Genomic DNA, 18,405 nt, shown 5'->3' on the forward strand with positions numbered 1-18,405 from the left:
GGCGAACGAAGATCCGCCGCCGTTAAGAAATCCCGGGTACACTCACAATGTCGTTCCTGATGCCGTCGCCGCGGGTGCACAAGGCGTCAGTAGCACGCTTAGGGAAAACCACGCCCGCGGCGAACGAAGATCCGCCGCCGTTAAGAAATCCCGGGTATACTCACAATGTCGTTCCTGATGCCGTCGCCGCGGGTGCACAAGGCGTCAGTAGCACGCTTAGGGAAAAACACGGCCGCGGCGAACGAAGATCCGCCGCCGTTAAGAAATCCCGGGTACACTCACAATGTCGTCCCTGACGCCGTCGCCGCGGGTGCACCAGGCGTCAGTGCACGCTTAGCAAAAACCACGACCGCGGCGAACGAAGATCCGCCGCCGTTAAGAAATCGCGGGTACACTCACAATGTCGTTCCTGATGCCGTCGCCGCGGGTGCACAAGGCGTCAGTAGCACGCTTAGGGAAAACCACGGCCGCGGCGAACGAAGATCCGCCGCCGTTAAGAAATCCCGGGTATACTCACAATGTCGTTCCTGATGCCGTCGCCGCGGGTGCACAAGGCGTCAGTAGCACGCTTAGCGAAAACCTCGACCGCGGCGAACGAAGATCCGCCGCCGTTAAGAAATCCCGGGTACACTCACAATGTCGTCCCTGACGCCGTCGCCGCGGGTGCACCATGCGTCAGTAGCACGCTTAGCGAAAACCACGACCGCGGCGAACGAAGATCCGCCGCCGTTAAGAAATCGCGGGTACACTCACAATGTCGTTCCTCATGCCGTCGCCGCGGGTGCACCATGCGTCAGTAGCACGCTTAGCGAAAACCACGACCGCGGCAAACGAAGATCCGCCGCCGTTAAGAAATCCCGGGTACACTAACAATCTCGTTCCTGATGCCGTCCGCGGGTGCACCAGGCGTCAGTAGCACGCTTAGCAAAAACCACAACCGCGGCGAACGAAGATCCGCCGCCGTTAAGAAATCCCGGGTACACTCACAATCTCGTTCCTGATGCCGTCCGCGGGTGCACCAGGCGTCAGTAGCACGCTTAGCGAAAACCACGACCGCGGCGAACGAAGATCCGCCGCCGTTAAGAAATCCCGGGTACACTCACAATCTCGTTCCTGATGCCGTCCGCGGGTGCACCAGGCGTCAGTAGCACGCTTAGCAAAAACCACAACCGCGGCGAACGAAGATCCGCCGCCGTTAAGAAATCCCGGGTACACTAACAATCTCGTTCCTGATGCCGTCCGCGGGTGCACCAGGCGTCAGTAGCACGCTTAGCAAAAACCACAACCGCGGCGAACGAAGATCCGCCGCCGTTAAGAAATCCCGGGTACACTCACAATCTCGTTCCTGATGCCGTCCGCGGGTGCACCAGGCGTCAGTAGCACGCTTAGCGAAAACCACGACCGCGGCGAACGAAGATCCGCCGCCGTTAAGAAATCCCGGGTACACTAACAATCTCGTTCCTGATGCCGTCCGCGGGTGCACCAGGCGTCAGTAGCACGCTTAGCAAAAACCACAACCGCGGCGAACGAAGATCCGCCGCCGTTAAGAAATCCCGGGTACACTAACAATCTCGTTTTTGATGCCGTCCGCGGGTGCACCAGGCGTCAGTAGCACGCTTAGCGAAAACCACGACCGCGGCGAACGAAGATCCGCCGCCGTTAAGAAATCCCGGGTACACTCACAATCTCGTTCCTGATGCCGTCCGCGGGTGCACCAGGCGTCAGTAGCACGCTTAGCGAAAACCACGGCCGCGGCGAACGAAGATCCGCCGCCGTTAAGAAATCCCGGGTACACTCACAATCTCATTCCTGATGCCGTCGCCGCGGGTGCACAAGGCGTCAGTAGCACGTTAGGGAAAACCACGGCCGCGGCGAACGAAGATCCGCCGCCGTTAAGAAATCCCGGGTTCACTCACAATGTCGTCCCTGACGCCGTCGCCGCGGGGGCACCAGGCGTCAGTGTACGCTTAGCAAAAACCACGACCGCGGCGAACGAAGATCCGCCGCCGTTAATAAATCCCGGGTACACTCACAATGTCGTTCCTGATGCCGTCGCCGCGGGTGCACCATGCGTCAGTAGCACGCTTAGCGAAAACCACGACCGCGGCAAACGAAGATCCGCCGCCGTTAAGAAATCCCGGGTACACTAACAATCTCGTTCCTGATGCCGTCCGCGGGTGCACCAGGCGTCAGTAGCACGCTTAGCAAAAACCACAACCGCGGCGAACGAAGATCCGCCGCCGTTAAGAAATCCCGGGTACACTCACAATCTCGTTCCTGATGCCGTCCGCGGGTGCACCAGGCGTCAGTAGCACGCTTAGCGAAAACCACGGCCGCGGCGAACGAAGATCCGCCGCCGTTAAGAAATCCCGGGTACACTAACAATCTCGTTTTTGATGCCGTCCGCGGGTGCACCAGGCGTCAGTAGCACGCTTAGCAAAAACCACGACCGCGGCGAACGAAGATCCGCCGCCGTTAAGAAATCCCGGGTACACTCACAATCTCGTTCCTGATGCCGTCCGCGGGTGCACCAGGCGTCAGTAGCACGCTTAGCGAAAACCACGGCCGCGGCGAACGAAGATCCGCCGCCGTTAAGAAATCCCGGGTACACTCACAATCTCGTTCCTGATGCCGTCGCCGCGGGTGCACCAGGCGTCAGTAGCATGCTTAGCGAAAACCACGACCGCGGCGAACTAAGATCCGCCGCCGTTAAGAAATCCCGGCTACACTCAAATGTCGTCCCTCATGCCGTCGCCGCGGGTGCACCAGGCGTCACTGCAAGCTTAGCAAAAACCACAAACGCGCGGAGCGAACATCCGCCGCCGTTGAGAAATCCCGGGCACACTCACAATCTCGTTCCTGATGCCGTCCGCGGGTGCACCAGGCGTCAGTAGCACGCTTAGCGAAAACCACGGCCGCGGCGAACTAAGATCCGCCGCCGTTAAGAAATCCCGGGTACACTCACAATGTCGTTCCTGATGCCGTCGCCGCGGGTGCACAAGGCGTCAGTAGCACGCTTAGGGAAAACCACGGCCGCGGCGAACGAAGATCCGCCGCCGTTAAGAAATCCCGGGTACACTCACAATGTCGTCCCTGACGCCGTCGCCGCGGGGGCACCAGGCGTCAGTGTACGCTTAGCAAAAACCACGACCGCGGCGAACGAAGATCCGCCGCCGTTAAGAAATCCCGGGTACACTCACAATGTCGTTCCTGATGCCGTCGCCGCGGGTGCACAAGGCGTCAGTAGCACGCTTAGGGAAAACCACGGCCGCGGCGAACGAAGATCCGCCGCCGTTAAGAAATCCCGGGTATACTCACAATGTCGTTCCTGATGCCGTCGCCGCGGGTGCACAAGGCGTCAGTAGCACGCTTAGGGAAAACCACGGCCGCGGCGAACGAAGATCCGCCGCCGTTAAGAAATCCCGGGTACACTCACAATGTCGTCCCTGACGCCGTCGCCGCGGGTGCACCAGGCGTCAGTGCACGCTTAGCAAAAACCACGACCGCGGCGAACGAAGATCCGCCGCCGTTAAGAAATCCCGGGTACACTCACAATGTTCGTTCCTGATGCCGTCGCCGCGGGTGCACCATGCGTCAGTAGCACGCTTAGCGAAAACCACGACCGCGGCGAACGAAGATCCGCCGCCGTTAAGAAATCCCGGGTACACTCACAATCTCGTTCCTGATGCCGTCGCCGCGGGTGCACCATGCGTCAGTAGCACGCTTAGCGAAAACCACGACCGCGGCAAACGAAGATCCGCCGCCGTTAAGAAATCCCGGGTACACTCACAATGTCGTTCCTGATGCCGTCGCCGCGGGTGCACCATGCGTCAGTAGCACGCTTAGCGAAAACCACGACCGCGGCGAACGAAGATCCGCCGTCGTTAAGAAATCCCGGGTACACTCACAATGTCGTTACTGATGCCGTCGCCGCGGGTGCACCGTGCGTCAGTAGCACGCTTAGCGAAAACCACGACCGCGGCAAACGAAGATCCGCCGCCGTTAAGAAATCCCGGGTACACTCACAATGTCGTTACTGATGCCGTCGCCGCGGGTGCACCATGCGTCAGTAGCACGCTTAGCGAAAACCACGACCGCGGCAAACGAAGATCCGCCGCCGTTAAGAAATCCCGGGTACACTCACAATGTCGTTCCTGATGCCGTCGCCGCGGGTGCACCGTGCGTCAGTAGCACGCTTAGCGAACACCACGACCGCGGCAAACGAAGATCCGCCGCCGTTAAGAAATCCCGGGTACACTCACAATGTCGTTCCTGATGCCGTCGCCGCGGGTGCACCATGCGTCAGTAGCACGCTTAGCGAAAACCACGACCGCGGCAAACGAAGATCCGCCGCCGTTAAGAAATCCCGGGTACACTCACAATCTCGTTCCTGATGCCGTCGCCGCGGGTGCACCATGCGTCAGTAGCACGCTTAGCGAAAACCACGACCGCGGCGACATGAAGATCCGCCGCCGTTAAGAAATCCCGGGTACACTCACAATATTCGTTCCTGATGCCGTCGCCGCGGGTGCACCATGCGTCAGTAGCACGCTTAGCGAAAACCACGACCGCGGCAAACGAAGATCCGCCGCCGTTAAGAAATCCCGGGTACACTCACAATGTCGTTCCTGATGCCGTCGCCGCGGGTGCACCATGCGTCAGTAGCACGCTTAGCGAAAACCACGACCGCGGCAAACGAAGATCCGCCGCCGTTAAGAAATCCCGGGTACACTCACAATGTCGTTCCTGATGCCGTCGCCGCGGGTGCACCAGGCGTCAGTAGCACGCTTAGCGAAAACCACGACCGCGGCAAACGAAGATCCACCGCCGTTAAGAAATCCCGGGTAGACTCACAATGTCGTTCCTGATGCCGTCGCCGGGGGTGCACCATGCGTCAGTAGCACGCTTAGCGAAAACCACGACCGCGGCAAACGAAGATCCGCCGCCGTTAAGAAATCCCGGGTACACTCACAATGTCGTTCCTGATGCCGTCGCCGGGGGTGCACCATGCGTCAGTAGCACGCTTACCGAAAACCACGACCGCGGCAAACGAAGATCCGCCGCCGTTAAGAAATCCCGGGTACACTCACAATGTCGTTCCTGATGCCGTCGCCGGGGGTGCACCATGCGTCAGTAGCACGCTTACCGAAAACCACGACCGCGGCAAACGAAGATCCGCCGCCGTTAAGAAATCCCGGGTACACTCACAATGTCGTTCCTGATGCCGTCGCCGGGGGTGCACCATGCGTCAGTAGCACGCTTACCGAAAACCACGACCGCGGCAAACGAAGATCCGCCGCCGTTAAGAAATCCCGGGTACACTCACAATGTCGTTCCTGATGCCGTCGCCGGGGGTGCACCATGCGTCAGTAGCACGCTTACCGAAAACCACGACCGCGGCAAACGAAGATCCGCCGCCGTTAAGAAATCCCGGGTACACTCACAATCTCGTTCCTGATGCCGTCGCCGGGGGTGCACCATGCGTCAGTAGCACGCTTACCGAAAACCACGACCGCGGCGAACGAAGATCCGCCGCCGTTAAGAAATCCCGGGTACACTCACAATGTCGTTCCTGATGCCGTCGCCGGGGGTGCACCATGCGTCAGTAGCACGCTTAGCGAAAACCACGACCGCGGCAAACGAAGATCCGCCGCCGTTAAGAAATCCCGGGTACACTCACAATGTCGTTCCTGATGCCGTCGCCGGGGGTGCACCATGCGTCAGTAGCACGCTTACCGAAAACCACGACCGCGGCGAACGAAGATCCGCCGCCGTTAAGAAATCCCGGGTACACTCACAATGTCGTTCCTGATGCCGTCGCCGGGGGTGCACCATGCGTCAGTAGCACGCTTACCGAAAACCACGACCGCGGCGAACGAAGATCCGCCGCCGTTAAGAAATCCCGGGTACACTCACAATGTCGTTCCTGATGCCGTCGCCGGGGGTGCACCATGCGTCAGTAGCACGCTTACCGAAAACCACGACCGCGGCAAACGAAGATCCGCCGCCGTTAAGAAATCCCGGGTACACTCACAATGTCGTTCCTGATGCCGTCGCCGGGGGTGCACCATGCGTCAGTAGCACGCTTACCGAAAACCACGACCGCGGCGAACGAAGATCCGCCGCCGTTAAGAAATCCCGGGTACACTCACAATGTCGTTCCTGATGCCGTCGCCGGGGGTGCACCATGCGTCAGTAGCACGCTTAGCGAAAACCACGACCGCGGCAAACGAAGATCCGCCGCCGTTAAGAAATCCCGGGTACACTCACAATGTCGTTCCTGATGCCGTCGCCGGGGGTGCACCATGCGTCAGTAGCACGCTTACCGAAAACCACGACCGCGGCGAACGAAGATCCGCCGCCGTTAAGAAATCCCGGGTACACTCACAATGTCGTTCCTGATGCCGTCACCGGGGGTGCACCATGCGTCAGTAGCACGCTTACCGAAAACCACGACCGCGGCAAACGAAGATCCGCCGCCAATAAGAAATCCCGGGTACACTCACAATGTCGTTCCTGATGCCGTCGCCGGGGGTGCACCATGCGTCAGTAGCACGCTTAGCGAAAACCACGACCGCGGCAAACGAAGATCCGCCGCCGTTAAGAAATCCCGGGTACACTCACAATGTCGTTCCTGATGCCGTCGCCGGGGGTGCACCATGCGTCAGTAGCACGCTTACCGAAAACCACGACCGCGGCAAACGAAGATCCGCCGCCGTTAAGAAATCCCGGGTACACTCACAATGTCGTTCCTGATGCCGTCGCCGGGGGTGCACCATGCGTCAGTAGCACGCTTAGCGAAAACCACGACCGCGGCAAACGAAGATCCGCCGCCGTTAAGAAATCCCGGGTACACTCACAATGTCGTTCCTGATGCCGTCGCCGGGGGTGCACCATGCGTCAGTAGCACGCTTACCGAAAACCACGATCGCGGCAAACGAAGATCCGCCGCCGTTAAGAAATCCCGGGTACACTCACAATGTCGTTCCTGATGCCGTCGCCGGGGGTGCACCATGCGTCAGTAGCACGCTTAGCGAAAACCACGACCGCGGCAAACGAAGATCCTCCGCCGTTAAGAAATCCCGGGTACACTCACAATGTCGTTCCTGATGCCGTCGCCGCGGGTGCACCATGCGTCAGTAGCACGCTTAGCGAAAACCACGACCGCGGCGAACGAAGATCCGCCGCCGTTAAGAAATCCCGGGTACACTCACAATCTCGTTCCTGATGCCGTCCGCGGGTGCACCAGGCGTCAGTAGCACGCTTAGCGAAAACCACGACCGCGGCGAACGAAGATCCGCCGCCGTTAAGAAATCCCGGGTACACTCACAATGTCGTTCCTGATGCCGTCGCCGCGGGTGCACCAGGCGTCAGTAGCACGCTTAGCGAAAACCACGACCGCGGCGACACGAAGATCCGCCGCCGTTAAGAAATCCCGGGTACACTCACAATGTCGTTCCTGATGCCGTCGCCGCGGGTGCACCAGGCGTCAGTAGCATGCTTAGCGAAAACCACGACCGCGGCGAACGAAGATCCGCCGCCGTTAAGAAATCGCGGGTACACTCACAATGTCGTTCCTGATGCCGTCGCCGCGAGTGCACCATGCGTCAGTAGCACGCTTAGCGAAAACCACGACCGCGGCAAACGAAGATCCGCCGCCGTTAAGAAATCCCGGGTACACTCACAATCTCGTTCCTGATGCCGTCCGCGGGTGCACCAGGCGTCAGTAGCACGCTCAGCAAAAACCACGACCGCGGCGAACGAAGATCCGCCGCCGTTAAGAAATCGCGGGTATACTCACAATGTCGTTCCTGACGCCGTCCGCGGGTGCACCAGGCGTCAGTAGCACGCTTAGCGAAAACCACGGCCGCGGCGAACGAAGATCCGCCGCCGTTAAGAAATCCCGGGTACACTAACAATCTCGTTCCTGATGCCGTCCGCGGGTGCACCAGGCGTCAGTAGCACGCTTAGCAAAAACCACAACCGCGGCGAACGAAGATCCGCCGCCGTTAAGAAATCCCGGGTACACTAACAATCTCGTTTTTGATGCCGTCCGCGGGTGCACCAGGCGTCAGTAGCACGCTTAGCAAAAACCACGACCGCGGCGAACGAAGATCCGCCGCCGTTAAGAAATCCCGGGTACACTCACAATCTCGTTCCTGATGCCGTCCGCGGGTGCACCAGGCGTCAGTAGCACGCTTAGCGAAAACCACGGCCGCGGCGAACGAAGATCCGCCGCCGTTAAGAAATCCCGGGTACACTCACAATCTCGTTCCTGATGCCGTCGCCGCGGGTGCACCAGGCGTCAGTAGCATGCTTAGCGAAAACCACGACCGCGGCGAACTAAGATCCGCCGCCGTTAAGAAATCCCGGCTACACTCACAATGTCGTCCCTCATGCCGTCGCCGCGGGTGCACCAGGCGTCAGTGCAAGCTTAGCAAAAACCACAAACGCGCGGAGCGAACATCCGCCGCCGTTGAGAAATCCCGGGCACACTCACAATCTCGTTCCTGATGCCGTCCGCGGGTGCACCAGGCGTCAGTAGCACGCTTAGCGAAAACCACGGCCGCGGCGAACTAAGATCCGCCGCCGTTAAGAAATCCCGGGTACACTCACAATGTCGTTCCTGATGCCGTCGCCGCGGGTGCACAAGGCGTCAGTAGCACGCTTAGGGAAAACCACGGCCGCGGCGAACGAAGATCCGCCGCCGTTAAGAAATCCCGGGTTCACTCACAATGTCGTCCCTGACGCCGTCGCCGCGGGGGCACCAGGCGTCAGTGTACGCTTAGCAAAAACCACGACCGCGGCGAACGAAGATCCGCCGCCGTTAAGAAATCCCGGGTACACTCACAATGTCGTTCCTGATGCCGTCGCCGCGGGTGCACAAGGCGTCAGTAGCACGCTTAGGGAAAACCACGCCCGCGGCGAACGAAGATCCGCCGCCGTTAAGAAATCCCGGGTATACTCACAATGTCGTTCCTGATGCCGTCGCCGCGGGTGCACAAGGCGTCAGTAGCACGCTTAGGGAAAAACACGGCCGCGGCGAACGAAGATCCGCCGCCGTTAAGAAATCCCGGGTACACTCACAATGTCGTCCCTGACGCCGTCGCCGCGGGTGCACCAGGCGTCAGTGCACGCTTAGCAAAAACCACGACCGCGGCGAACGAAGATCCGCCGCCGTTAAGAAATCGCGGGTACACTCACAATGTCGTTCCTGATGCCGTCGCCGCGGGTGCACAAGGCGTCAGTAGCACGCTTAGGGAAAACCACGGCCGCGGCGAACGAAGATCCGCCGCCGTTAAGAAATCCCGGGTATACTCACAATGTCGTTCCTGATGCCGTCGCCGCGGGTGCACAAGGCGTCAGTAGCACGCTTAGCGAAAACCTCGACCGCGGCGAACGAAGATCCGCCGCCGTTAAGAAATCCCGGGTACACTCACAATGTCGTCCCTGACGCCGTCGCCGCGGGTGCACCATGCGTCAGTAGCACGCTTAGCGAAAACCACGACCGCGGCGAACGAAGATCCGCCGCCGTTAAGAAATCGCGGGTACACTCACAATGTCGTTCCTCATGCCGTCGCCGCGGGTGCACCATGCGTCAGTAGCACGCTTAGCGAAAACCACGACCGCGGCAAACGAAGATCCGCCGCCGTTAAGAAATCCCGGGTACACTAACAATCTCGTTCCTGATGCCGTCCGCGGGTGCACCAGGCGTCAGTAGCACGCTTAGCAAAAACCACAACCGCGGCGAACGAAGATCCGCCGCCGTTAAGAAATCCCGGGTACACTCACAATCTCGTTCCTGATGCCGTCCGCGGGTGCACCAGGCGTCAGTAGCACGCTTAGCGAAAACCACGGCCGCGGCGAACGAAGATCCGCCGCCGTTAAGAAATCCCGGGTACACTAACAATCTCGTTTTTGATGCCGTCCGCGGGTGCACCAGGCGTCAGTAGCACGCTTAGCGAAAACCACGACCGCGGCGAACGAAGATCCGCCGCCGTTAAGAAATCCCGGGTACACTCACAATCTCATTCCTGATGCCGTCGCCGCGGGTGCACCAGGCGTCAGTAGCATGCTTAGCGAAAACCACGACCGCGGCGAACTAAGATCCGCCGCCGTTAAGAAATCCCGGCTACACTCACAATGTCGTCCCTCATGCCGTCGCCGCGGGTGCACCAGGCGTCAGTGCAAGCTTAGCAAAAACCGCAAACGCGCGGAGCGAACATCCGCCGCCGTTGAGAAATCCCGGGCACACTCACAATCTCGTTCCTGATGCCGTCCGCGGGTGCACCAGGCGTCAGTAGCACGCTTAGCGAAAACCACGGCCGCGGCGAACTAAGATCCGCCGCCGTTAAGAAATCCCGGGTACACTCACAATGTCGTTCCTGATGCCGTCGCCGCGGGTGCACAAGGCGTCAGTAGCACGCTTAGGGAAAACCACGGCCGCGGCGAACGAAGATCCGCCGCCGTTAAGAAATCCCGGGTTCACTCACAATGTCGTCCCTGACGCCGTCGCCGCGGGGGCACCAGGCGTCAGTGTACGCTTAGCAAAAACCACGACCGCGGCGAACGAAGATCCGCCGCCGTTAATAAATCCCGGGTACACTCACAATGTCGTTCCTGATGCCGTCGCCGCGGGTGCACAAGGCGTCAGTAGCACGCTTAGGGAAAACCACGGCCGCGGCGAACGAAGATCCGCCGCCGTTAAGAAATCCCGGGTATACTCACAATGTCGTTCCTGATGCCGTCGCCGCGGGTGCACAAGGCGTCAGTAGCACGCTTAGGGAAAAACACGGCCGCGGCGAACGAAGATCCGCCGCCGTTAAGAAATCCCGGGTACACTCACAATGTCGTCCCTGACGCCGTCGCCGCGGGTGCACCAGGCGTCAGTGCACGCTTAGCAAAAACCACGACCGCGGCGAACGAAGATCCGCCGCCGTTAAGAAATCGCGGGTACACTCACAATGTCGTTCCTGATGCCGTCGCCGCGGGTGCACAAGGCGTCAGTAGCACGCTTAGGGAAAACCACGGCCGCGGCGAACGAAGATCCGCCGCCGTTAAGAAATCCCGGGTATACTCACAATGTCGTTCCTGATGCCGTCGCCGCGGGTGCACAAGGCGTCAGTAGCACGCTTAGCGAAAACCTCGACCGCGGCGAACGAAGATCCGCCGCCGTTAAGAAATCCCGGGTACACTCACAATGTCGTCCCTGACGCCGTCGCCGCGGGTGCACCATGCGTCAGTAGCACGCTTAGCGAAAACCACGACCGCGGGGAACGAAGATCCGCCGCCGTTAAGAAATCGCGGGTACACTCACAATGTCGTTCCTCATGCCGTCGCCGCGGGTGCACCATGCGTCAGTAGCACGCTTAGCGAAAACCACGACCGCGGCAAACGAAGATCCGCCGCCGTTAAGAAATCCCGGGTACACTAACAATCTCGTTCCTGATGCCGTCCGCGGGTGCACCAGGCGTCAGTAGCACGCTTAGCAAAAACCACAACCGCGGCGAACGAAGATCCGCCGCCGTTAAGAAATCCCGGGTACACTCACAATCTCGTTCCTGATGCCGTCCGCGGGTGCACCAGGCGTCAGTAGCACGCTTAGCGAAAACCACGGCCGCGGCGAACGAAGATCCGCCGCCGTTAAGAAATCCCGGGTACACTAACAATCTCGTTTTTGATGCCGTCCGCGGGTGCACCAGGCGTCAGTAGCACGCTTAGCAAAAACCACGACCGCGGCGAACGAAGATCCGCCGCCGTTAAGAAATCCCGGGTACACTCACAATCTCGTTCCTGATGCCGTCCGCGGGTGCACCAGGCGTCAGTAGCACGCTTAGCGAAAACCACGGCCGCGGCGAACGAAGATCCGCCGCCGTTAAGAAATCCCGGGTACACTCACAATCTCGTTCCTGATGCCGTCGCCGCGGGTGCACCAGGCGTCAGTAGCATGCTTAGCGAAAACCACGACCGCGGCGAACTAAGATCCGCCGCCGTTAAGAAATCCCGGCTACACTCAAATGTCGTCCCTCATGCCGTCGCCGCGGGTGCACCAGGCGTCACTGCAAGCTTAGCAAAAACCACAAACGCGCGGAGCGAACATCCGCCGCCGTTGAGAAATCCCGGGCACACTCACAATCTCGTTCCTGATGCCGTCCGCGGGTGCACCAGGCGTCAGTAGCACGCTTAGCGAAAACCACGGCCGCGGCGAACTAAGATCCGCCGCCGTTAAGAAATCCCGGGTACACTCACAATGTCGTTCCTGATGCCGTCGCCGCGGGTGCACAAGGCGTCAGTAGCACGCTTAGGGAAAACCACGGCCGCGGCGAACGAAGATCCGCCGCCGTTAAGAAATCCCGGGTACACTCACAATGTCGTCCCTGACGCCGTCGCCGCGGGGGCACCAGGCGTCAGTGTACGCTTAGCAAAAACCACGACCGCGGCGAACGAAGATCCGCCGCCGTTAAGAAATCCCGGGTACACTCACAATGTCGTTCCTGATGCCGTCGCCGCGGGTGCACAAGGCGTCAGTAGCACGCTTAGGGAAAACCACGGCCGCGGCGAACGAAGATCCGCCGCCGTTAAGAAATCCCGGGTATACTCACAATGTCGTTCCTGATGCCGTCGCCGCGGGTGCACAAGGCGTCAGTAGCACGCTTAGGGAAAACCACGGCCGCGGCGAACGAAGATCCGCCGCCGTTAAGAAATCCCGGGTACACTCACAATGTCGTCCCTGACGCCGTCGCCGCGGGTGCACCAGGCGTCAGTGCACGCTTAGCAAAAACCACGACCGCGGCGAACGAAGATCCGCCGCCGTTAAGAAATCGCGGGTACACTCACAATGTCGTTCCTGATGCCGTCGCCGCAGGTGCACAAGGCGTCAGTAGCACGCTTAGGGAAAACCACGGCCGCGGCGAACGAAGATCCGCCGCCGTTAAGAAATCCCGGGTATACTCACAATGTCGTTCCTGATGCCGTCGCCGCGGGTGCACAAGGCGTCAGTAGCACGCTTAGCGAAAACCTCGACCGCGGCGAACGAAGATCCGCCGCCGTTAAGAAATCCCGGGTACACTCACAATGTCGTCCCTGACGCCGTCGCCGCAGGTGCACCATGCGTCAGTAGCACGCTTAGCGAAAACCACGACCGCGGCGAACGAAGATCCGCCGCCGTTAAGAAATCGCGGGTACACTCACAATGTCGTTCCTCATGCCGTCGCCGCGGGTGCACCATGCGTCAGTAGCACGCTTAGCGAAAACCACGACCGCGGCAAACGAAGATCCGCCGCCGTTAAGAAATCCCGGGTACACTCACAATGTCGTTCCTGATGCCGTCGCCGCGGGTGCACCAGGCGTCAGTAGCACGCTTAGCGAAAACCACGACCGCGGCGAACGAAGATCCGCCGCCGTTAAGAAATCCCGGGTATACTCACAATGTCGTCCCTGACGCCGTCGCCGCGGGTGCACCAGGCGTCAGTAGCACGCTTAGCGAAAACCACGACCGCGGCGAACGAAGATCCGCCGCCGTTAAGAAATCCCGGGTGCACTCACAATGTCGTCCCTGACGCCGTCGCCGCGGGTGCACCAGGCGTCAGTGCACGCTTAGCAAAAGCCACGACCGCGGCGAACGAAGATCCGCCGCCGTTAAGAAAGCCCGGGTACACTCACAATGTCGTCCCTGATGCCGTCGCCGCGGGTGCACCAGGCGTCAGTAGCACGCTTAGCGAAAACCACGAGCCCGCCGAACGAAGATCCGCCGCCGTTAAGAAATCCCGGGTACACTCACAATGTCGTCCCTGACGCCGTCGCCGCGGGTGCACCAGGCGTCAGTAGCACGCTTAGCGAAAACCACGACCGCGCCGAACGAAGATCCGCCGCCATTAAGAAATCCCGGGTACACTCACAATGTCGTCCCTGATGCCGTCGCCGCGGGTGCACCAGGCGTCAGTAGCACGCTTAGCGAAAACCACGACCGCGGCGAACGAAGATCCGCCGCCGTTAAGAAATCCCGGGTGCACTCACAATGTCGTCCCTGACGCCGTCGCCGCGGGTGCACCAGGCGTCAGTAGCACGCTTAGCGAAAACCGCGACCGCGGCGAACGAAGATCCGCCGCCGTTAAGAAATCCCGGGTGCACTCACGATGTCGTCATTGATGCCGTCGCCGCGGGTGCACCAGGCGTCAGTAGCGCGCTTAGCGAAAACCACGAACGCGCGGAGCGAACATCCGCCCGTTGAGAAATCCAGGGCACACTCACCATGTCGTCATTGATGCCGTCGCCGCGGGTGCTCCAGGCGTCAGTAGCGCGTTTAGCGAAAACCACGAACGCGCGGAACGAACATCCGCAGCCGTTGAGAAATCCCGGGCACACTCACGATGTCGTCATTGATGCCGTCGCCGCGGGTGCACCAGGCGTCAAAAGCGCTTAGCGAAAACCACGAACGCGAGGAACGAACATCCGCAGCCGTTGAGGAATCCCGGGCACACTCACGATGTCGTCATTGATGATGTCTACGCGGGTGCACCAGGCGTCAGTAGCGCGCTTAGTGAAAACCACGACCGCGGCGAACGAAGATCCGCCGCCGTTAAGAAATCCCGGGTACACTCACAATGTCGTTCCTGATGCCGTCGCCGCGGGTGCACCAGGCGTCAGTAGCAGGCTTAGCGAAAACCACGACCGCGGCGACACGAAGATCCGCCGCCGTTAAGAAATCCCGGGTACACTCACAATCTCGTTCCTGATGCCGTCGCCGCGGGTGCACCAGGCGTCAGTGCACCCTTAGCAAAAACCACAAACGCGCGGAGCGAACATCCGCCGCCGTTAAGAAATCCCGGGCACACTCACGATGCCGTCCCTGATGCCGTCGCCGCTGGTGCACCAGGCGTCAGTAGCACGCTTAGCAAAAACCACCACCGCGGCAAACAAAGATCCGCCGCCGTTAAGAAATCCCGGGTACACTCACAATGTCGTCCCTGATGCCGTCGCCGCAGGTGCACCAGGCGTAAGTGCACGCTTAGCAAAAACCACAAACGCGCGGAGCGAACATCCGCCGACGTTGAGAAATCCCGGGCACACTCACGATGTCGTTCCTGATGCCGTCGCCGCGAGTGCACCAGGCGTCAGTAGCACGCTTAGCGAAAACCACAAACGCGCGGAGCGAACATCCGTCGCCGTTGAGAAATCCCGGGCACACTCACGATGTCGTCCCTGATGCCGTCGCCGCGGGTGCACTATAGGCGTCAGTAGCACGCTTAACGAAAACCACGAGCCCGCCGAACGAAGATCCGGCGCCGTAGAGAAATCCCAGGCACACTCACAATGTCGTCCCTGACGCCGTCGCCACGGGTGCACCAGGCGTCAGTGCACGCTTAGCAAAAGCCACGACCGCGGCGAACGAAGATCCGCCGCCGATAAGAAAGCCCGGGTACACTCACAATGTCGTCCCTGACGCCGTCGCCGCGGTTGCACCAGGCTTCAGTAGCACGCTTAGCGAAAACCACAAGCGCGGCGAACGAAGATCCGCCGCCGTTAAGAAATCCCGGGTGCACTCACAATGTCGTACCTGACGCCGTCGCCGCGGGTGCACCATGCGTCAGTAGCACGCTCAGCGAAAACCACGACCGCGGCGAACGAAGATCCGCCACCGTTAAGAAAGCCCGGGTGCACTCACAATGTCGTCCCTGACGCCGTCGCCGCGGGTGCACCAGGCGTCAGTAGCACGCTTAGCGAAAACGACGACCGCGGCGAACGAAGATCCGCCGCCGTTAAGAAATCCCGGGTACAGTCACAATGTCGTCCCTGATGCCGTCGCCGCGGGTGCACCAGGCGTCAGCAGCACGCTTACCGAAAACCACGACCGCGGCGAACGAAGATCCGCCGCCGTTAAGAAATCCCGGGTACACTCACAATGTCGTCCCTGACGCCGTCGCCGCGGGTGCACCAGGCGTCAGTAGCACGCTTAACGAAAACCACGACCGCGGCGAACGAAGATCTGCCGCCGTTAAGAAATCCCTAGTACACTCACAATGTCGTCCCTGACGCCGTCGCCGCGGGTGCACCAGGCGTCAGTAGCACGCTTAACGAAAACCACGACCGCGGCGAACCAAGATCCGCCGCCGTTAAGAAATCCCGGGTACACTCACAATGTCGTCCCTGACGCCGTCGCCGCGGGTGCACCATGCGTCAGTAGCACGCTTAGCGAAAACCACGACCGCGGCGAACGAAGATCCGCCGCCGTTAAGAAATCCCGGGTACACTCACAATGTCGTTCCTGATGCCGTCGCCGCGGGTGCACCATGCGTCAGTAGCACGCTTAGCGAAAACCACGACCGCGGCAAACGAAGATCCGCCGCCGTTAAGAAATCCCGGGTACACTCACAATGTCGTTCCTGATGCCGTCGCCGTGGGTGCACCAGGCGTCAGTAGCACGCTTAGCGAAAACCACGACCGCGGCGAACGAAGATCCGCCGCCGTTAAGAAATCCCGGGTATACTCACAATGTCGTTCCTGATGCCGTCGCCGCGGATGCACAAGGCGTCAGTAGCACGCTTAGGGAAAACCACGGCCACGGCGAACGAAGATCCGCCGCCGTTAAGAAATCCCGGGTACACTCACAATGTCGTTCCTGATGCCGTCGCCGCGGGTGCACCAGGCGTCAGTAGCACGCTTAGCGAAAACCACGACCGCGGCGAACGAAGATCCGCCGCCGTTAAGAAATCCCGGCTACACTCACAATGTCGTCCCTCATGCCGTTGCCGCGGGTGCACCAAGCGTCAGTGCACGCTTAGCAAAAACCACGAGCCCGCCGAACGAAGATCCGTCGCCGTTGAGAAATCCCGGGCACACTCACAATGTCGTCCCTGACGCCGTCGCCACGGGTGCACCAGGCGTCAGTGCACGCTTAGCAAAAGCCACGACCGCGGCGAACGAAGATCCGCCGCCGTTAAGAAATCCCGGGTACACTCACAATGTCGTCCCTGACGCCGTCGCCGCGGGTGCACCAGGCTTCAGTAGCACGCTTAGCGAAAACCACAACCGCGGCGAACGAAGATCCGCCGCCGTTAAGAAATCCCGGGTGCACTCACAATGTCGTCCCTGACGCCGTCGCCGCGGGTGCACCATGCGTCAGTAGCACGCTCAGCGAAAACCACGACCGCGGCGAACGAAGATCCGCCGCCGTTAAGAAAGCCCGGGTGCACTCACAATGTCGTCCCTGACGCCGTCGCCGCGGGTGCACCAGGCGTCAGTAGCACGCTTAGCGAAAACCACGACCGCGGCGAACGAAGATCCGCCGCCGTTAAGAAATCCCGGGTACACTCACAATGTCGTCCCTGATGCCGTCGCCGCGGGTGCACCAGGCGTCAGTAGCACGTTTACCGAAAACCACGACCGCGGCGAACGAAGATCCGCCGCCGTTAAGAAATCCCGGGTACAGTCACAATGTCGTCCCTGATGCCGTCGCCACGGGTGCACCAGGCGTCAGTAGCACGCTTAGCGAAAACCACGAGCCCGCCGAACGAAGATCCGCCGCCGTTAAGAAATCCCGGTACACTCACAATGTCGTCCCTGACGCCGTCGCCGCGGGTGCACCAGGCGTCAGTAGCACGCTTAGCGAAAACCACGACCGCGCCGAACGAAGATCCGCCACCGTTAAGAAATCCCGGGTACACTCACAATGTCGTCCCTGATGCCGTCGCCGCGGGTGCACCAGGCGTCAGTAGCACGCTTAGCGAAAACCACGACCGCGGCGAACGAAGATCCGCCGCCGTTAAGAAATCCCGGGTGCACTCACAATGTCGTCCCTGACGCCGTCGCCGCGGGTGCACCAGGCGTCAGTAGCACGCTTAGCGAAAACCACGACCGCGGCGAACGAAGATCCGCCGCCGTTAAGAAATCCTGGGTGCACTCACAATGTCGTCCCTGACGCCGTCGCCGCGGGTGCACCAGGCGTCAGTAGCACGCTTAGCGAAAACCACGACCGCGGCGAACGAAGATCCGCCGCCGTTAAGAAATCCCGGGTGCACTCACAATGTCGTCCCTGACGCCGTCGCCGCGGGTGCACCAGGCGTCAGTAGCACGCTTAGCGAAAACCACGACCGCGGCGAACGAAGATCCGCCGCCGTTAAGAAAGCCCGGGTACACTCACAATGTCGTCCCTGACGCCGTCGCCGCGGGTGCACCAGGCTTCAGTAGCACGCTTAGCGAAAACCACAACCGCGGCGAACGAAGATCCGCCGCCGTTAAGAAATCCCGGGTGCACTCACAATGTCGTCCCTGACGCCGTCGCCGCGGGTGCACCAGGCGTCAGTAGCACGCTCAGCGAAAACCACGACCGCGGCGAACGAACATCCGCCGCCGTTAAGAAAGCCCGGGTGCACTCACAATGTCGTCCCTGACGCCGTCGCCGCGGGT

The sequence above is a fragment of the Ixodes scapularis genome, unplaced genomic scaffold, assembly GCF_016920785.2.
Source record: "Ixodes scapularis isolate PalLabHiFi unplaced genomic scaffold, ASM1692078v2 ptg001946l_1___fragment_3__unscaffolded, whole genome shotgun sequence".
Lineage (NCBI taxonomy): Eukaryota > Metazoa > Arthropoda > Arachnida > Ixodida > Ixodidae > Ixodes > Ixodes scapularis.